The sequence below is a fragment of the Nicotiana sylvestris genome, chromosome 12, assembly GCF_000393655.2.
Source record: "Nicotiana sylvestris chromosome 12, ASM39365v2, whole genome shotgun sequence".
Lineage (NCBI taxonomy): Eukaryota > Viridiplantae > Streptophyta > Magnoliopsida > Solanales > Solanaceae > Nicotiana > Nicotiana sylvestris.
The window spans coordinates 110,426,897-110,442,610 of record NC_091068.1 but is presented as its reverse complement, the minus strand read 5'-3'; positions in this window follow the sequence as shown (position 1 = coordinate 110,442,610).

Genomic DNA, 15,714 nt, shown 5'->3' with positions numbered 1-15,714 from the left:
GCTGGCCCATCATTGCTCAAGTCTACTGTCAAAAGACCCATTTGATTCTTGCGATTGTTACACAAACAACTGGTCAAATCATTGTTTATTCTTTCTATTCGGTATACATTGATTATATATAATTATACATATATTATACTGTATATTATACTATATATTACATATCCAGCGGTTATTTTTAGTTTAAGAGATAGGTAGGCTGTTATTTGGGTTAATTCTTCAAAATGTGTGAGTCTTAACCGAAGATGCGCCTATGCGGTGTTTGGATCAGAAAAAAATTGTACATTTCTTTGGGAAATATTGGGAACATCTTGTTGCCTCAAAGGCATTATCGTTATAGGAAAATAATTGGATGCACTCTGGTTTTACTAATCAATGCATGGCAAAACCACTAATTCACTAGCGACAAATTAATAAATAAATCTAACTAAAATAAATTTGTAGGGGCGGTAGATTAATTAGCTTGTAAATGCCACTTAATTGCACAATGAAAATACAGGATCTTGACAACTTTTTAAATAAAAAAAAATTAAGAAACCTCAGCACGTTTTTACGTAGGTCACTGGGTGTAGGTAGTACCCCCCCCCCCCCCAATTTGTTCGACACGTATCATCAAAAATATAATTTCTGAGTTGTAAAATATTTAAATATTGTAGGGTCTGTAGGTTGGCAATGCATGTTGACCAAATAATTGCCTTATTTAATTTCTTTGCGGTAATTATAAAGGCGTATTTGTGAGCTTCACATGCATGATTATTTTTGGGAAGACATATGATGACAAACAAAGTATCTACGATTTAATGTTATATATAGTTTCACCTACATGCTATTTTTAGGAGGTTGACTAAATTATCATTGTAGTCTGTAATTGATAATGTGTTGTTGTTTAATCCATTGGAGTGATTTTGAGTAATTCTGGGAGCGGATCTAGTGTATAGCTTATGGGTTAATCCAAACGCAATAGCTGACTCAAACTTCTACATATATGTTAAATTTTTTTCTAAATAGTAGTATACAATATATTTGGAACGCAGTAAATCATATATACTATTGTACAATACCAAACTCGAATGCCTAAAATTCGAATCTTGAATCCGTCTAATACATCCTCCCCTCTTCCTCGGAGTGATGTTAAGAGTGTATATTTGTATTTATATTTATGTTTATATGATATGCATGTAATGGTTAATTAGAAAAAAGAAAACCTGCAGAGTTAGCTTAGATGTCAAAACATATAAAAGGAAGTATACAATTACACTGCACATTTTTCTTTAATTACGTAACACATTAAGTCACTAAAAATGATGAAAGAAAAAGCAATCATAGATTGCCAGATTTAAATAATCTTGAAAAGGAGTTAATTATTTGGATGGTCACCTAATTTCTGGAAATAACCTATCAAAGATATTTTTACTTTTTTTGAGACAACAAAGTTACACAACTATTATTTTTTTATGCAAAGCGTCTACCCTAAAACTAGTTGCTTGGATAGGGAGTTGCATAATATATATTCTGACTATTAGATTGTAAAAAAAAAAAATTAAATAAAGACGCAGGATAATTACCTCTTTGAAATGCATTAAGTATATGCCTTCTAAATTGTTGTTAATTTGTGGGTATGAGATATCAGGATAAGGATAAGAGATGAGTCTGATTCCTCTGCGAATTTTATTTTTATTTTTTTGGTTTATGAAAGATCATTTATTGAAAGCAAGCAAAACTAGTCGATGAAGATAGAAGCTCAATCGTCGAAAAGAAAAAAGATAGCAGCTCTACTCTATTGTGAACTCTACTTATTTGTGTCACTCTTCATTGTATGTTAAAAAAAAATTTAAAAAAAAATGGCTCTGGTGGTTAATTATATTTTTCTAAGAAGATCAATTCTTGACGACTTTATTATTAAGAAAAGAAAATTACTTTTACAATAACGTACAGAACTAATGCAATTTAATTCAATAATGAGGCCCTCCTCTAGGCCTAATTTTTGGCTTTATTTTTATATGGTCATATGGGACAGGGACAAGGGTTTAATATTGAGTATTATCATTAAAAAAATGAGCTTTTAATACTATGATACGATATGTAAATACTTGTTCGTACATTTAATGTTTACATCAAACCAAGCAGTTTAACTATGAGAGTCACAAACTAAAGTATAAATGCATATCACTCGATCATTATTAGGTATAACCTATAAATAGGACAAATGCAATGTCGGCTCAGGGGTAAGGCATCCCAAGCAATTGTTTTACGCCCGAAAGTTTAGGGGCTCATTTTTTTACTACTAGTAGAACTTTTTAAGAATTAATATCTTTTTTAAAAAAAATTGAATATTTTAAAGTAAAAATAATTTTTAAATAGGAAAAAGGAAGAAGAAAACTTTGATTTATTACTGATGTTGACCATAGAGATTTGTGTTTACCCTAAAATTCGAGTAAAAATTAAACTTATATTGCGGTTTTAATGATATGTGATTTAATCCAATACCAATTTATAAGCAAGGAATTAAATATATAAATTGAAGAATAAAATAAGTCAAACTAGTGCGGAAGCCAAATCTCGACTCGAGCTATGACAGCCTCGAGGTGGAATAGTGGGAATAGCAAGTTACAAAGCAACTCTGATGAACAGTGAATAAAATAGCTAGAGAATAAAGTGTATGCATTATCTTATCAGTTCAAACGTGTCTTACAAATGAATGGGCTCCTCTTTATATAATATGGGAATCCTAAATAAGGTGCACTTCTAATTACAGTAAGAAATCATATTTGACATCTGTCTAACTGCCAAGGGTCAATCCACTCCGCAATTTACGCCGTGATCTTTGGGCCGTCGCGCGTATCTAGCTCTTTCTGTTACTAAATTATAACGGTATTATCTCGTGGTATGCCTTCTTCCGACATTGGCAAATAATTTCTACCTCGACCTTGATATTGGAAAGGAAACTCGAACCCGGGCTCGGCGTCTTGGCCTCTCGACGTGGTATCATCTTTTTCATCGAAAAACGAAATCGGGTAGCCCTGATTTTCAGCGTATACAGATAGTCCCCTCGTTTTTTAGAATAAAATGATAAGAAATGACTTGAACCTCGATTTTTCGGAGACCCTGATGGTGATATCATCCCCGTGACGTAAGCGCTCGAGGTGACATCACTGTGTGCCTATAAATACAAGGCTTCTTATTTGAATCAAAAGCTTTGCGTCCACCTTCAAACTTTTTTGATCTCTTCCTCTCTTCATTTCACTCTTTCACTACTTGTTGATCCAACTCCTCCTCTTTCCGCTTCCTCCAACCTGAATCAATGGTAAAAACCACCAAAACCGTTCCTCAAAAGGAGAAAGCTTCTTCCTTTTCTTCCTGGTCGGCCGGTGATAAAGCGTCGGCCCTTCATGAGATTGTTCCTGGCCCATGTGTCATAAAGAACGACTTCAAAGTCGAAAATCCCCATCGATCTGTGGCCGATGTGAGCACGTATCGAGATATATTTGCTCGATAACGGAGAAACACCTCGAGGCCATGAAGAGAGATTGTGGCTGGGGGAATGAGGTCGTGGTACAAATCCCCGCCCCCCGAGACCCCGAGGAAAGAATCACTACTCATGTGGAGGGGTTTCTAAGTGTCTACACTTACCCCTTCATACTGGGTCCCATCGATCCAGTCGTCATCGACTTCTACAAGAGGTACCAGGTCACCCTCGGCCAGATCCGCCCTTTTTTCTGGCGCATAGTGATCATGCTCCATTTCTTCTCCAGCAAGGCCGAGGGGCTAGAGTTCACCCTCAACCATTTTATTCGATTGTATCGGCCTCAACTTTTTCGAGGGTTGATCAAGCTCCAACGTCGGGCGACCAAGGCCTTTGTTGCTAGCAACGACGAGGATAAAGATTGGGGTTGGATGAGACGGTTCGTGCAAGTAAGGACCTGCAACATCATCCCAGAGGAGAAAATGCCATTCCCATAGAAGTGGAACCTGGAACGTAAGTGAGTTTTTACCAAGTAGCCTTTCGTACTCCATTTTTGCATTGCATGATGCCTTCATCTTTTTTGCAGCGGTCGCTTGGATGCCCCATGTAGTCACTAACCTCGAAGACTGGGTCCGAAAACTAGCCATAACCTCCTCGTATAACGAGCGTCGTAGGAGTGACTTGGCGAGGGGCAGATGGGAAGCCAAACATCATGGTAAGTTCATCTTGTAAGCTTTTGATGCTTTCCTTTTTATCAGAGATGCCTCTTTACTCATGCCTGATTCTCCTTCATGCAGGCATTGGAGATGTCTCTGAAATGAGAAAGTCCTCGCCTGGGGAAGAGACCGGGTCCCCGATTCCAAAATTGGGGAAAGATAATAAGAGGAAAAGGGTCTCGAAGCCCGAAGACCCCCAAGATATAAAGGGTCCAGCTCGAAGACGCAGCAGGAATCTCATTGATGTGGATATAAAATCAATCCACCAGCTGAATGATGAAGAAGAAGACGAGGGTAAAGACTCGGCACTGGTGGTTCGAGCTAGGAAGCCGGTTGAAGCTGCCAAGCCCTTCGAGTCAGAAACTCTGCCTCGTGATGAAGAGGCTTCGAAGAAAGATACGGGGAAAACCCGGAATCACCCAAGGTCGAGATTTTTCCTCGGCTATCAACAAGTACACTAGAGGGGGCAGCATCTGAGATCCCCAATACTGAACAGAACGCCCCGAGTGATTCGCTCGGGCCATGACAATAGGTCACTCTCCCTCTCTACCGGCTTATTCTGAAGAGGCCATAAAGGAGACTTGGGATCTGCAAATGCCTGACTTGGGTGGAGTCCCCAGCGAAGAGGATCCCTTTCGGGATTGCTTTACCGGGTCGATGGCGTCGCCGATCTCAATGACGCATCTACTCTTTTCGAAGAGGTTCAACGTTTTTTCTCTCGAGTAAGCATTAATTCCTATCATTGCAATTTTCTTTTTCTTCTTCTCCCTTTACCCTAACTTGTATCCTTCTTTCTGTGTAGGCTTTCACCAAGTTTAGGGCCGACCTGAGCCAATGCTAGGCCGAGCTCCAAAAGATCTCGGATGAAAGGAATGCTTTGAAGCTCCTTTGCAGTCAAAAGGAGGAGGAGCTCAAGGACCTTTGGGCAGACTTGGCCAAGGCTCGTAAGGATGAGGCCGAGCTAGACAAGCAGGTAACTATCATTTTGAAAGAGTACGGTTTACTCGACCTAACTATGGAGGCTAATACTTCAGTGTCTCAACTGCAGCAAAAACTGGAGAGGATCGAGCTTGTTCGAGGGGAGTTCGATCAGATCAAGGTTGACTGTGATCGGTGGAAAAAGAACATGGACAACTTTGCTGCGGAGAAAGAGGCTTCTTTGGCCAACCTGGCATCGGTTGAGGCCCAACTTTGGGGAGATAAAGAGAAAAGTTCTGCCCAGGCCAGAAGGATTGACGAGCTCGAGGTCAAGCTTGTTGAGGCCAGGGCAGAGGTCGGGAAGACGAAGGTCGCGGCTGACAAAACTATTGTTGTATACTTGGCCGATACTGAGGCTGCTCAAATGCAGCTAAGGGAAGCCTCCGACCGAGAGAAATGGAGTAATGATTTGTCCAAGTGCCAATCTCGGAGGGAGGCCCTCAAGGAGATCCACGCTCGAGGTTACGACCTCTCTGAAGAGATAGCTCAAGCAAAGGCGCTCGAAGCTGGTGCCAGATTTCTCGTCTCCGACGACGACGATGATGATGATGAAGGTAGCCAAGGTGGGTCTCACAATGATGAGGGCCCAGAAGGAGAAGTCGCTCCTGAGGGAGAAACCAACCCCGGGCATAGTTAGGATTTTTTCTTTTTGTTTTTGTTAGTCCTCTGTCGGTCTCTTGTACATATATATAAAAGAAAAAGTTTCTTGAATGTCTTCTCAATTTTTATGAACATGTTCTTTTCCTTGCAAAATTTTAGCATAGTCTCATGCTTTGAATGGTGTGTTCGAGACTTTGTCTCGGGTGGCTTCCTTGAAGTTACCATGGTCGAGTTCGAATAAGGTTCGAACTTTGAGGCATAGACCCTCAAGGGTTGGTGCCGGATAATGGTGAGTCCCCGAGCCATAATCAAGTTATTATTTATTTGGGCTGGGGATAATCGAACCCTTGGGTTCAAATTGAGTGAGAGAACAAGATCTCGAACCCTAAGTGTGTTGGCCCTTAGGCTCTTTTGGATCGGGCCGTTATGGCCTCTAAAATATGGCTATTATTTCCCTCTTTTGGCTTAAAATACTTAGTGAGAATTTCGTAATGCCTTAGCATGTATTTTTTACCCATTGGATTTTTTGAGGGTTCGATATTGATTGAAACCCTTCTACTTTTTATGCCTTAGCACGTTTGCTCTAAGATAATTTTGATACCTCTTAAGGTTTTTCGAGGGCTGATTTTATCGAAGCCCTTTTATTATTTGCCGAAGGTAGCCTATTTTAATCGATTTTTCAAAGATTTTGAAGGCCTATTTTGATTGCGGGGTTCTGACGTCTCCGAGCCGCATTAATTTGGCCGTAGACTTTGGGTATGCCTCTTGGGCTTATTCCCCAATAACACTTCAAACTTGTTCGAGGTGTTAGTCCTTGAGAAAGATGGCCTTGGCTTATAAATCGAGGGGAGCCTCTTTGAGGTCTTATGAATTCGTGTTTAGATAACTCGAATGTGTTGATTGTCGATGACAGTCCCCGAGTCTTCGAGGTGTATTTGTGCTTGGCCCTTGAGCTATTTCTCACAAAATTATAAGTATAGAGCTCGTATAGTAGTAATTTCTTTGAGACACAAAGCGTTTGATATAGAAAGAATGTTTCTTTGAATAATTCATACATACGTACATGTTTTGCCATCGAGGCTTGACTAATCTATATGGACACGATTCATTCAACCATTTGGCCCATTACAAGGTTTCCCTATCGAGACCCTTTGACCCGAAGTATTTTTCTCGAAAATATAACCCCTAGTGGTGATGCCCCCCAGTATTCAAGGTTGATTTAAAAGAAGCCTTGGATACTATTGAATTTTCCTCGGGTAGCACATAATTGTTGTCTCGTTAAAAACCTCGCCGGAAAAACCCATTCGGTATAAAAACCGATCTGCGGGAAAAAGAGTGCAATGCGTGCTTTAAAACCTAAGATCTTTGTGTTGAAGAGTTTTCTTGAAGCCTCGATCGTGTTTTCTTGAAGCCTCGATCGAACACCTTCAATAAGTTAGTACCAAATACAAATGGAAAAGGGAGAAAGTCATACCTCAACAAAAATATCGTTTGAGTAGTGACACATTCCAATTGTTTGGCAATTGTTCGCCCTCCATCGTGCCAAGTTTGTAAGATCCCGTTTCGATGACACCGAGGACTCGATATGGTCCTTCCCAATTCGGGCCTAGTTTCCCTTTGTTTGGGTCTCGAGTATTGAGGGTGACTTTCCTTAGAACTAAGTCCCTGATTTCGAAGTGGCAAAGGTTGTCTCTTCTATTGTAATATATCTCGATTCTTTGCTTCTGTGTAGCCATCCGAACAAGCGCAACTTCTCATTTTTCATCCAATAGTTCGAGGCTAGTATTCATGGCCTCGTGATTTGATTCCTCCGTTGCATGTCGAAATCTGGCATTAGGTTCCCTGACCTCAACTAAAATTAAGGCCTCAGAGCCATATACTAAGGAGAACGGGGTTGCCCTCGTACTGGACTTCGATGTTGTTGGATACGCCCAAAGAACTTCGAGTAGAACTTCTCTCCATTTCCCCTTAGCGTCGCTCAACCTTTTCTTTAAGTTTTGAATGATAGTCTTGTCTATCGATACGGCCTGTCCGTTTCCGCTTGGGCGATACGGCGTCGATAAGAACCTTTTTATTTTGTCTTCCTCGAGGAACTTCGTTACCTTGTTACCGATGAATTGCTTTCCGTTGTAGCATACGATTTCAGCAGGTATCTCGAATCGACACACGATGTGATCCCAGGTGAAGTCTATAACTTCTTTTTCTCTGACCTTCTCGAAGGCATGTTCTTCCGCCCATTTAGAAAAGTAGTCAGTCATAAACAAAATAAATTTAGCTTTACTTGGGGTCGTTGGCAGAGGGCCAATGATATCCATCCCCCATTTCATGAATGGCCATGGGGATAGGACTAAATGAAGTTGTTCTCCGGGCTGATGGATCATCGGTGCAAACCTTTGATATTTATCACATTTTTGAACAAACTCCTTAGAGTCTTTCTCCATGCTATCCCAGTAGTACCCTGCTCTAATGATTTTGTGAGTCAAAGATTTGGCGTCGGATTAGTTCCCACAAGTGCCTTCATGGATCTCTGGTAAAACATAATCGGTGTCCCCTGGCCCTAGACATACCGCCAATGGTCCATCGAATGTCCTTCTGTATAATATTCCATCTTCATCCAATGTGAATCAGGCAGCTTTGGTTCGCAGAGTCCTCGACTCTTTAGGGTCCGATGGGAGCTTTCCGTTCTTTAGATATTCAATATATTTATTCCTCCAATCCTAGGTCAAGCTTGTAGAGTTTATCTCGGCATGACCCTCCTCTACCATAGATCTCGATAATTAGACGACAGTCCCCGGAATAATTCGTCTTCCTCGACTGATGATCCCAAATTTACAAGTGCATCGGCCTCCCTATTTTGTTCTCGAGGTACGTGATCTAGAGCCCACTCCTTGAAGCGGTGCAAAGTTACCTGTAGCTTGTCCAAATACCTTTGCATTCTATCCTCTCGAATTTTGAAGCTTTTGTTTACTTGGTTCACCACCAATAAAGAGTCGCACTTGGCTTCAATGACTTCTGCCCCCAAGCTTTTAACTAGCTCGAGACCTGAAATCATGGCCTCGTACTCGGTCTCATTGTTAGCCAACATAGAAGTTTTGATAGACTACCTAATAGTGCTACTTGTGGGTGGCTTCAAAATGATGCCTAGCCCGGACCCCTTCACATTAGAAGCTCATCTATGAAAAGGGTCCATACCCCCGATGATATGCCCGATTTTAACAAGAGTTCCTTTTCAACTTCGGGTATGAGGGTTAGTGTGAAATCAGTCACGAAGTCCGCTAAAATTTGAGACTTGATGGTCGTTCGGGGTTGATACTCGATATCGTACCCAATGAGTTTGACACCCCATTTGGCCAACCGACCGAAAGTTTGGGTTTGTACAAAATATTACGAAGTGGGTAAGTAGTTAACACACATATGGGGTGATATTAAAAGCATGGTTTCAACTTTTTAGAAGCGTTTATTAGTGCAAGTGCTAATTTCTCTAACTGTGGATATCTAGTTTCTTCTTCCCCTAAGGTTCGACTTACATAGTAAACAGGAAATTGCATACCTTGGTCTTCTCGAACTAGGACACCACTTACCGCAATTTTTGACACCGCCAAGTACAAGTAGAGTTTCTCATCTGCCTTCAAAATGTGAAGCAATGGTGGGCTCGATAGGTATCATTTTAACTCCTCTAATGCTTGTTGACACTCCGGGGTCCAGGTGAAATCATTCTTCTTCTTGAGTAAAGAGAAAAATCTGTGGCTTCAATCTGATGACCTCAAGATAAATCGGCCTAAAGTAGCTATCTGCCCAGTTAGCCTCTGCACGACTTTTACGCTGTCTACAACGGTGATATCTTCGATGGCCTTGATTTTATCAGGGTTGATCTTGATCCCCCGATTTGACACCATGAAGCCTAGGAACTTGCTCGAGCCGACCTCGAAAGTAGATTTCTCAGGGTTGAGTTTCATGTTATATTTCCTCAAAATCTCGAACGTTTCCTGGAAATGAGTCAAATGGTCCTATGCGTGCAGGGACTTAACTAGCATGTCATCAATATAAACTTCTATTGACTTACCTATTTGTTCTTCGAACATCTTATTTACGAGGCGTTGGTAAGTAGTTCCTACATTTTTTAGCCTGAAGTGCATTACATTGTAACAATATATTCCATACTTTATGATAAATGAGGTCTTCTCCTGGTCTTCCAGGTTTATCTAAATTTGATTGTACCCAGAATAGGCGTCGACAAAGGTAAAGATCTTGTGGCCAGCCGTGGCGTCGATCATGTAATCGATGTTAGGCAGTGGAAAAGAGTCTTTAGGGCATACCTTGTTCAAATCCTTGTAATATACACACATTCTTAGGGACTACGACTACATTGTTCCCCTTTTTAGGGACTACGACTACATTGGCTAACCATTCGGGGTATTTTACCTCCTGAATGGACCCTATTTTGAGAAGTTTAGTTACCTCGTCCTTTATGAATGCATGCTTTACCTCGGACTGGGGCCTTCTCTTTTGTTTCACCGGTTTGAACCTAGGATCAAGGCTTAGCCGATGCATTGTTATCTCCGGTGGGATCATTCTCATGTCTAAATGGGACCACGCAAAACAATCCATGTTATCAATAAGAAATTGAATAAGCTTTTTCCTGAGTTCGGGGGTTAACCCCATACCCATGTATACCTTTCGCTCGGGCAGTTACTCGATCAATATAACCTGTTCCAGCTTCTCGACCATTGATTTGGTGGCGTCGGACTCTTCGGGTACAATAAAGGTTTGAGGGGTCAGAAAATCCTCCCCCTCTTATTCTACCTCTTGTTTTCCCGATTCGGTCGAGGCTGGTAACTGTGACTGCTATTTGGTTTCCTATTTACTTTTGATTCTCGGTCTTTCCGAGGTTGATAACATTGATATCGGTATTACCTCGTCTACTTCAAACATTTCCATTGCATCATGCTGCTCCCCGTACACTATTTTCACGCCGTCCGATGTTGGGAATTTCATCATTTGGTGAAGAGTCGAAGGAACTACCCTCATGTTATAGATCTAAGGCTTCTCGAGTAGGGCATTATAACTCATGTCGCCCTCGATCACGTGGAACTTGGTATCTTGAATGGTTCTGATTACGTTCACTGGCAGAGTAATCTTACCTTTAGTTGTTTCACTTGCCATGTTGAAGCCATTTAAGACCCGAGCTGTGGGTACAATTTGATCTTGTTGGCTGAGTTGCTCCATGACCCTCGATCGGATGATATTCGCCGAACTACCTGGATCCACTAAAACACGCTTAACTTGAATTGTATTTAATAAGATAGAAATTACCAGATCGTCATTGTGTGGTTGAGAAATGCCTGCTACATCTTCATCATTGAATGATAAGGAGCCCTCGGGCATAATCTCGGATCTCTTTCTCCGTAGTAATAGATACCTTTGTGCATTTGAATACTTGTGTTGCAAGTAAATTCAGTGTCCCGAGGCTTCAAAATCTCTCTTTTTACCTCACCTCGACTTGTGTGCGTGGTCCGGACCTATATCCAGAAAGCCTTCTATGTGAAAATATGAGAAATAGAAATTTCTAGAGTTAAAATTTGATTATGGTTGACTTTGGTCAACATTTTGAGAAAACGGACCCGGATCCGTGTTCCGATGATTCCAAGAGGTCTACAGTAGAATATGGTACTTGGGCGTATCCCCGGAAATAGATTCCGAGGTCCCAAGCCTTAAAAATCAATTTTTGAAAGAAATTATTTTATTGAATTATCTAAGAAATGAAGAAAAGAATTAATATTTGAAACCATTGGTATCGAGCCCCTATTTTGGTTCCGGAGCCCGGTACAAACTTGTCATAGTAATTAAAAGATAACCGAAATTTGGTGAAAATGGAGTTTATTTGACGTGAGTTGGACTTCCGGTTAAAGAGTTATGAACTTTGAGTGTTCTTGATGAAAATGTTGAGTTTTGAGGTTTAATTCATCGTTTTACATGTTATTTTGATGATGTGATAGCACGAGTAGGTCCATATAATGTTTTTCCTAGTGCCGAGGTTCCTTCTATTGATTTTGTGCCTGCTATTCGTGAGTTTCCTGAGGTATTTCCTTCAGACCTGCCGGTTATGCCACCCGACAGGGATATTGACTTCTGCATTGATTTGGCTCCGGGTACCCAACCCATTTCTATCTTGTCGTATCGTATGGCCCCGCCTGAATTGAAAGAGTTGAAGGAGCAGTTGCAGGACTTGCTTGAAAAAGGCTTCATTAGACCTAGTGTTTCGCCTTGGGGTGCGCCGGTGTTGTTTGTTAAGAAGAAGGATGGATCGATGTGAATGTGTATAGATTACTGATAGTTGAACAAGGTTACAATCAAGAATAAGTATCCATTGCCGAGGATTGATGATTTGTTTGACCAGCTTCAAGGTGCCAAAGTGTTTTCCAAGATTGACTTGAGATCTGGCTACCATCAGTTGAGGATTAGGGCATCTGATGTCCCTAAGACAGCTTTTCGCACTCGGTACGGGCACTATGAGTTCTTGGTGATGTTATTCGGGTTGACAAATGCCCCAGCAATTTTCATGGATTTGATGAACCGAGTGTTCAGGCCTTACTTGGATTCGTTCGTGATAGTTTTCATTGATGATATTTTGATCTATATCCGCAGCCGAGAGGAGCACGAGCAGCATTTGAGAGTGGTCCTTCAGACTTTGAGAGATAGTCAGTTGTATGCTAAGTTTTCGAAGCGTAAGTTTTGGTTGAGTTCGGTTGCTTTCCTGGGTCAAGTTGTTTCAGTAGAGGGTATTCAAGTAGATCTAAAGAAGATAGAGGCAGTCAAGGATTTGCCTAGACCCACATCAGCTATAGAGATCCGGAGTTTCTTGGGATTGGCAAGCTATTATCGTAGGTTTGTAGAGGGGTTTTCATCTATTGCAGCCCCGATGACCAGGTTAACCTAGAAGGGTGCCCAGTTCAGATGGTCGGACGAGTGTGAGGCGAGCTTTCAGAAGCTCAAGAGAGCTTTGACTACGGCGCCGGTGTTGGTTTTGCCCACAGGTTCAGGGCCTTATACAGTTTATTATGATGCATCTCGTATTAGACTTGGTGGGGTGTTGATGTAGGATGGCAAGGTCATTGCCTATGCTTCGCGGCAGTTGAAGATTCATGAGAAGAACTATCAGGTTCATGATTTGGAGTTAGCAGCCATTGTTCACGCGTAGAAGATTTGGAGGCATTATCTGTATGGCGTGGCATGTAAGGTGTTCACGGATCACAAGAGTCTGCAGTATTTGTTCAAGCAAAAGGAGCTAAATTTGAGGCAAAGAAGGTGGTTAGAGCTATTAAAGGACTATGATATCACCATCTTATATCACCCGGGAAAGGCCAACGTGGTGGCCGATGCTTTGGGTAGGAAGTCATCCAGTATGGGCAGTCTCGCATATATTCCGGTCGGTGAGAGACCGCTTGCTTTGGATGTTCAGGCTTTAGCCAATTAGTTCGTGAGGTTGGATGTTAATGAGCCTAGTCGTGTATTAGCTTGCACAGTCGCTCGTTCTTCATTATTGGAGCGTATCCGAGATCGGCAGTATGATGATCCTCATTTGTGTGTCCTTAGGGACACGGTGCAGCACAGAGGTGCCAAATAGGTTACCTTAGGAGATGATGGAGTTTTGAGGCTGTAAGGTCAAGTTTGTGTTCCTAATGTGGATGGTCTCCGGGAGTTGATTTTAGAGGAGGCCCATAGTTCCTGGTACTCTATTCATCCGGGCGCCATGAAGATGTATCAGGATTTGCGGCAGCATTATTGGTGGAGGAGGATGAAGAAGGATATTGTTGCATATGTGGCTCGGTGTTTGAATTGTCAACAAGTTAAGTACGAGCATCAGAGACCTGGTGGTCTATTCCAGAAGATTGAGATTCCTGAGTGGAAGTGGGAGCGCATCACTATGGACTTCATTGTTGGACTCCCATGAACTCAGAGGAAGTTCGATGCGGTGTGGGTTATTGTTGATAGGCTGAACAAGTCAGCACACTTCATTCCTGTGGTAGTCTCCTATTCTTCGAAGAGGCTAGCTGAGATCTATATCCGGAAGATTGTTCGTCTTCATGGTGTGCCCGTGTCTATCATATCTGATCGAGGTATGCAGTTTACCTCACATTTCTGAAGAGCAGTTCAGCGTGAGTTAGGCATGCGGGTTGAGTTGAGCACAACATTTCATCCTCAGACGAACGGGCAGTTCGAGCGCACTATTCAGATTTTGGAGGATATGCTTCGAGCTTGTGTCATCGATTTTGGAGGCTCTTGGGATCAGTTTTTGCCTTTAGCGGAGTTTGCCTACAACAACAGCTACCAGTCAAGTATCCAGATGGCTCCTTATGAGGCGTTGTATGGTAGGCGGTGTCGGTTGTCGGTTAGATGGTTTGAGCCGGGAGAGGCTCAGTTGTTGGGTACGGATCTGGTGCAGGATGCCTTGGACAAGGTCAGGATCATTTCGTACAACTTAGTCCAGGAAAAAGAAGTATGACGACCGTAAGGTTTGTGATTCGGCATTCATGGTCAGTGAGCGAGTATTGCTCCGGGTGTCGCCTATGAAGGGCGTGATGAGATTTGGAAAGAAGGGCAAGCTTAGCCCTAGGTTCATTGGCCTATTTGAGATTCTTGATCAAGTGGGAGAGGTGGCTTACAGACTTGCGTTGCCGCCGAGTTTATCAGTCGTGCATCCAATGTTTCACTATCCATGCTTCAGAAGTATCACGGATATCCATCCCACGTGTTGGACTTCAGCATTGTCCAGTTGGGCAAGGACTTGTCATATGTGGAGGAGCCGGTAGCTATTCTAGACCGGCAGGTTCGTCAGTTGAGATCAAAGAGTTTCCCTTCTGTTCGTGTTTAGTGGAGAGGTCATCCTACTGAGGCATCGACCTGGGAGTCTGAGTCCGATATGCGGAGACGTTATCCTCATCTTTTTCCCGACTCAGGTACTTTCTTCTTATGTCTGTTCGAGGACGAACGGTTGTTTTAGAGGTGGAGAATATGATGACCCAAAAGGTCATCACTTGTGTTGCAAGTAAATTCACTGTCCCGAGGCCTTAAAACCTCTCTTTTTACCTCACCTCGACTTGCATGCGTGGTCCGGACCTATATCCGGAAAGCCTTCTATGTGAAAATATGAGAAATAGAAATTTCTAGAGTTAAAATTTGATTATGGTTGAGTTTGGTCAACATTTTGAGCAAACGGACCCAGATCCGTATTCCAACAATCCCGGGAGGTCCGCAGTAAAATATGGGACTTGGGCGTATGCCCGAAAATGAATTCCGATGTCCCAAGCATTAGAAATCAATTTTTGAAAGAAATTGTTTTACTGAATTATCTAAGAAATGAAGAAAAGAATTAATGTTTGAAACCAATGGTATCGGGCCCGTATTTTGGTTCCGGAGCCCAGTACAAACTTGTCATAGTATTTAAAAGATAACTGTAAAATTTGGTGAAAACGGAGTTTATTTGACGTAAGTTGGACTTCCGGTTGAAGAGTTATGAATTTTGAGTGTTCTTGATGAAAATGTTGAGTTTTGAGGTTGAATTCATGGGTTTACATGTTATTTTGATGATGTGATCACATGAGTAGGTCCATATGATGTTTTGAGTTATTATGCATGTTTGTTTTGAAGTCTCGAGGGCTCGGGTGAGTTTCGGGTAGGTTCTGGGATGTTTTAGGCTTAAAACATAGTTGTTGCAGGTTCAGAGAAGTTGCAGATCTCTGAACCCGCCAGTGCGGACTACAATTATTTTGCGCTACCGCGGAGGGGCCTTTTGCGGCCGCAAAGGATTTTGTGCGGTCTGCAATGGAGGGACTTTGCGGCCGCACTCGATTTTGTGCGGTCCGCGGTGAGGAAAAATCCGTAGGTTCACTGGTGTCTAGTTTCTAGAAAGGTAAAGAAATCACAAGTTGGACATCTGTAGAGGAAGTTATAGCCAAA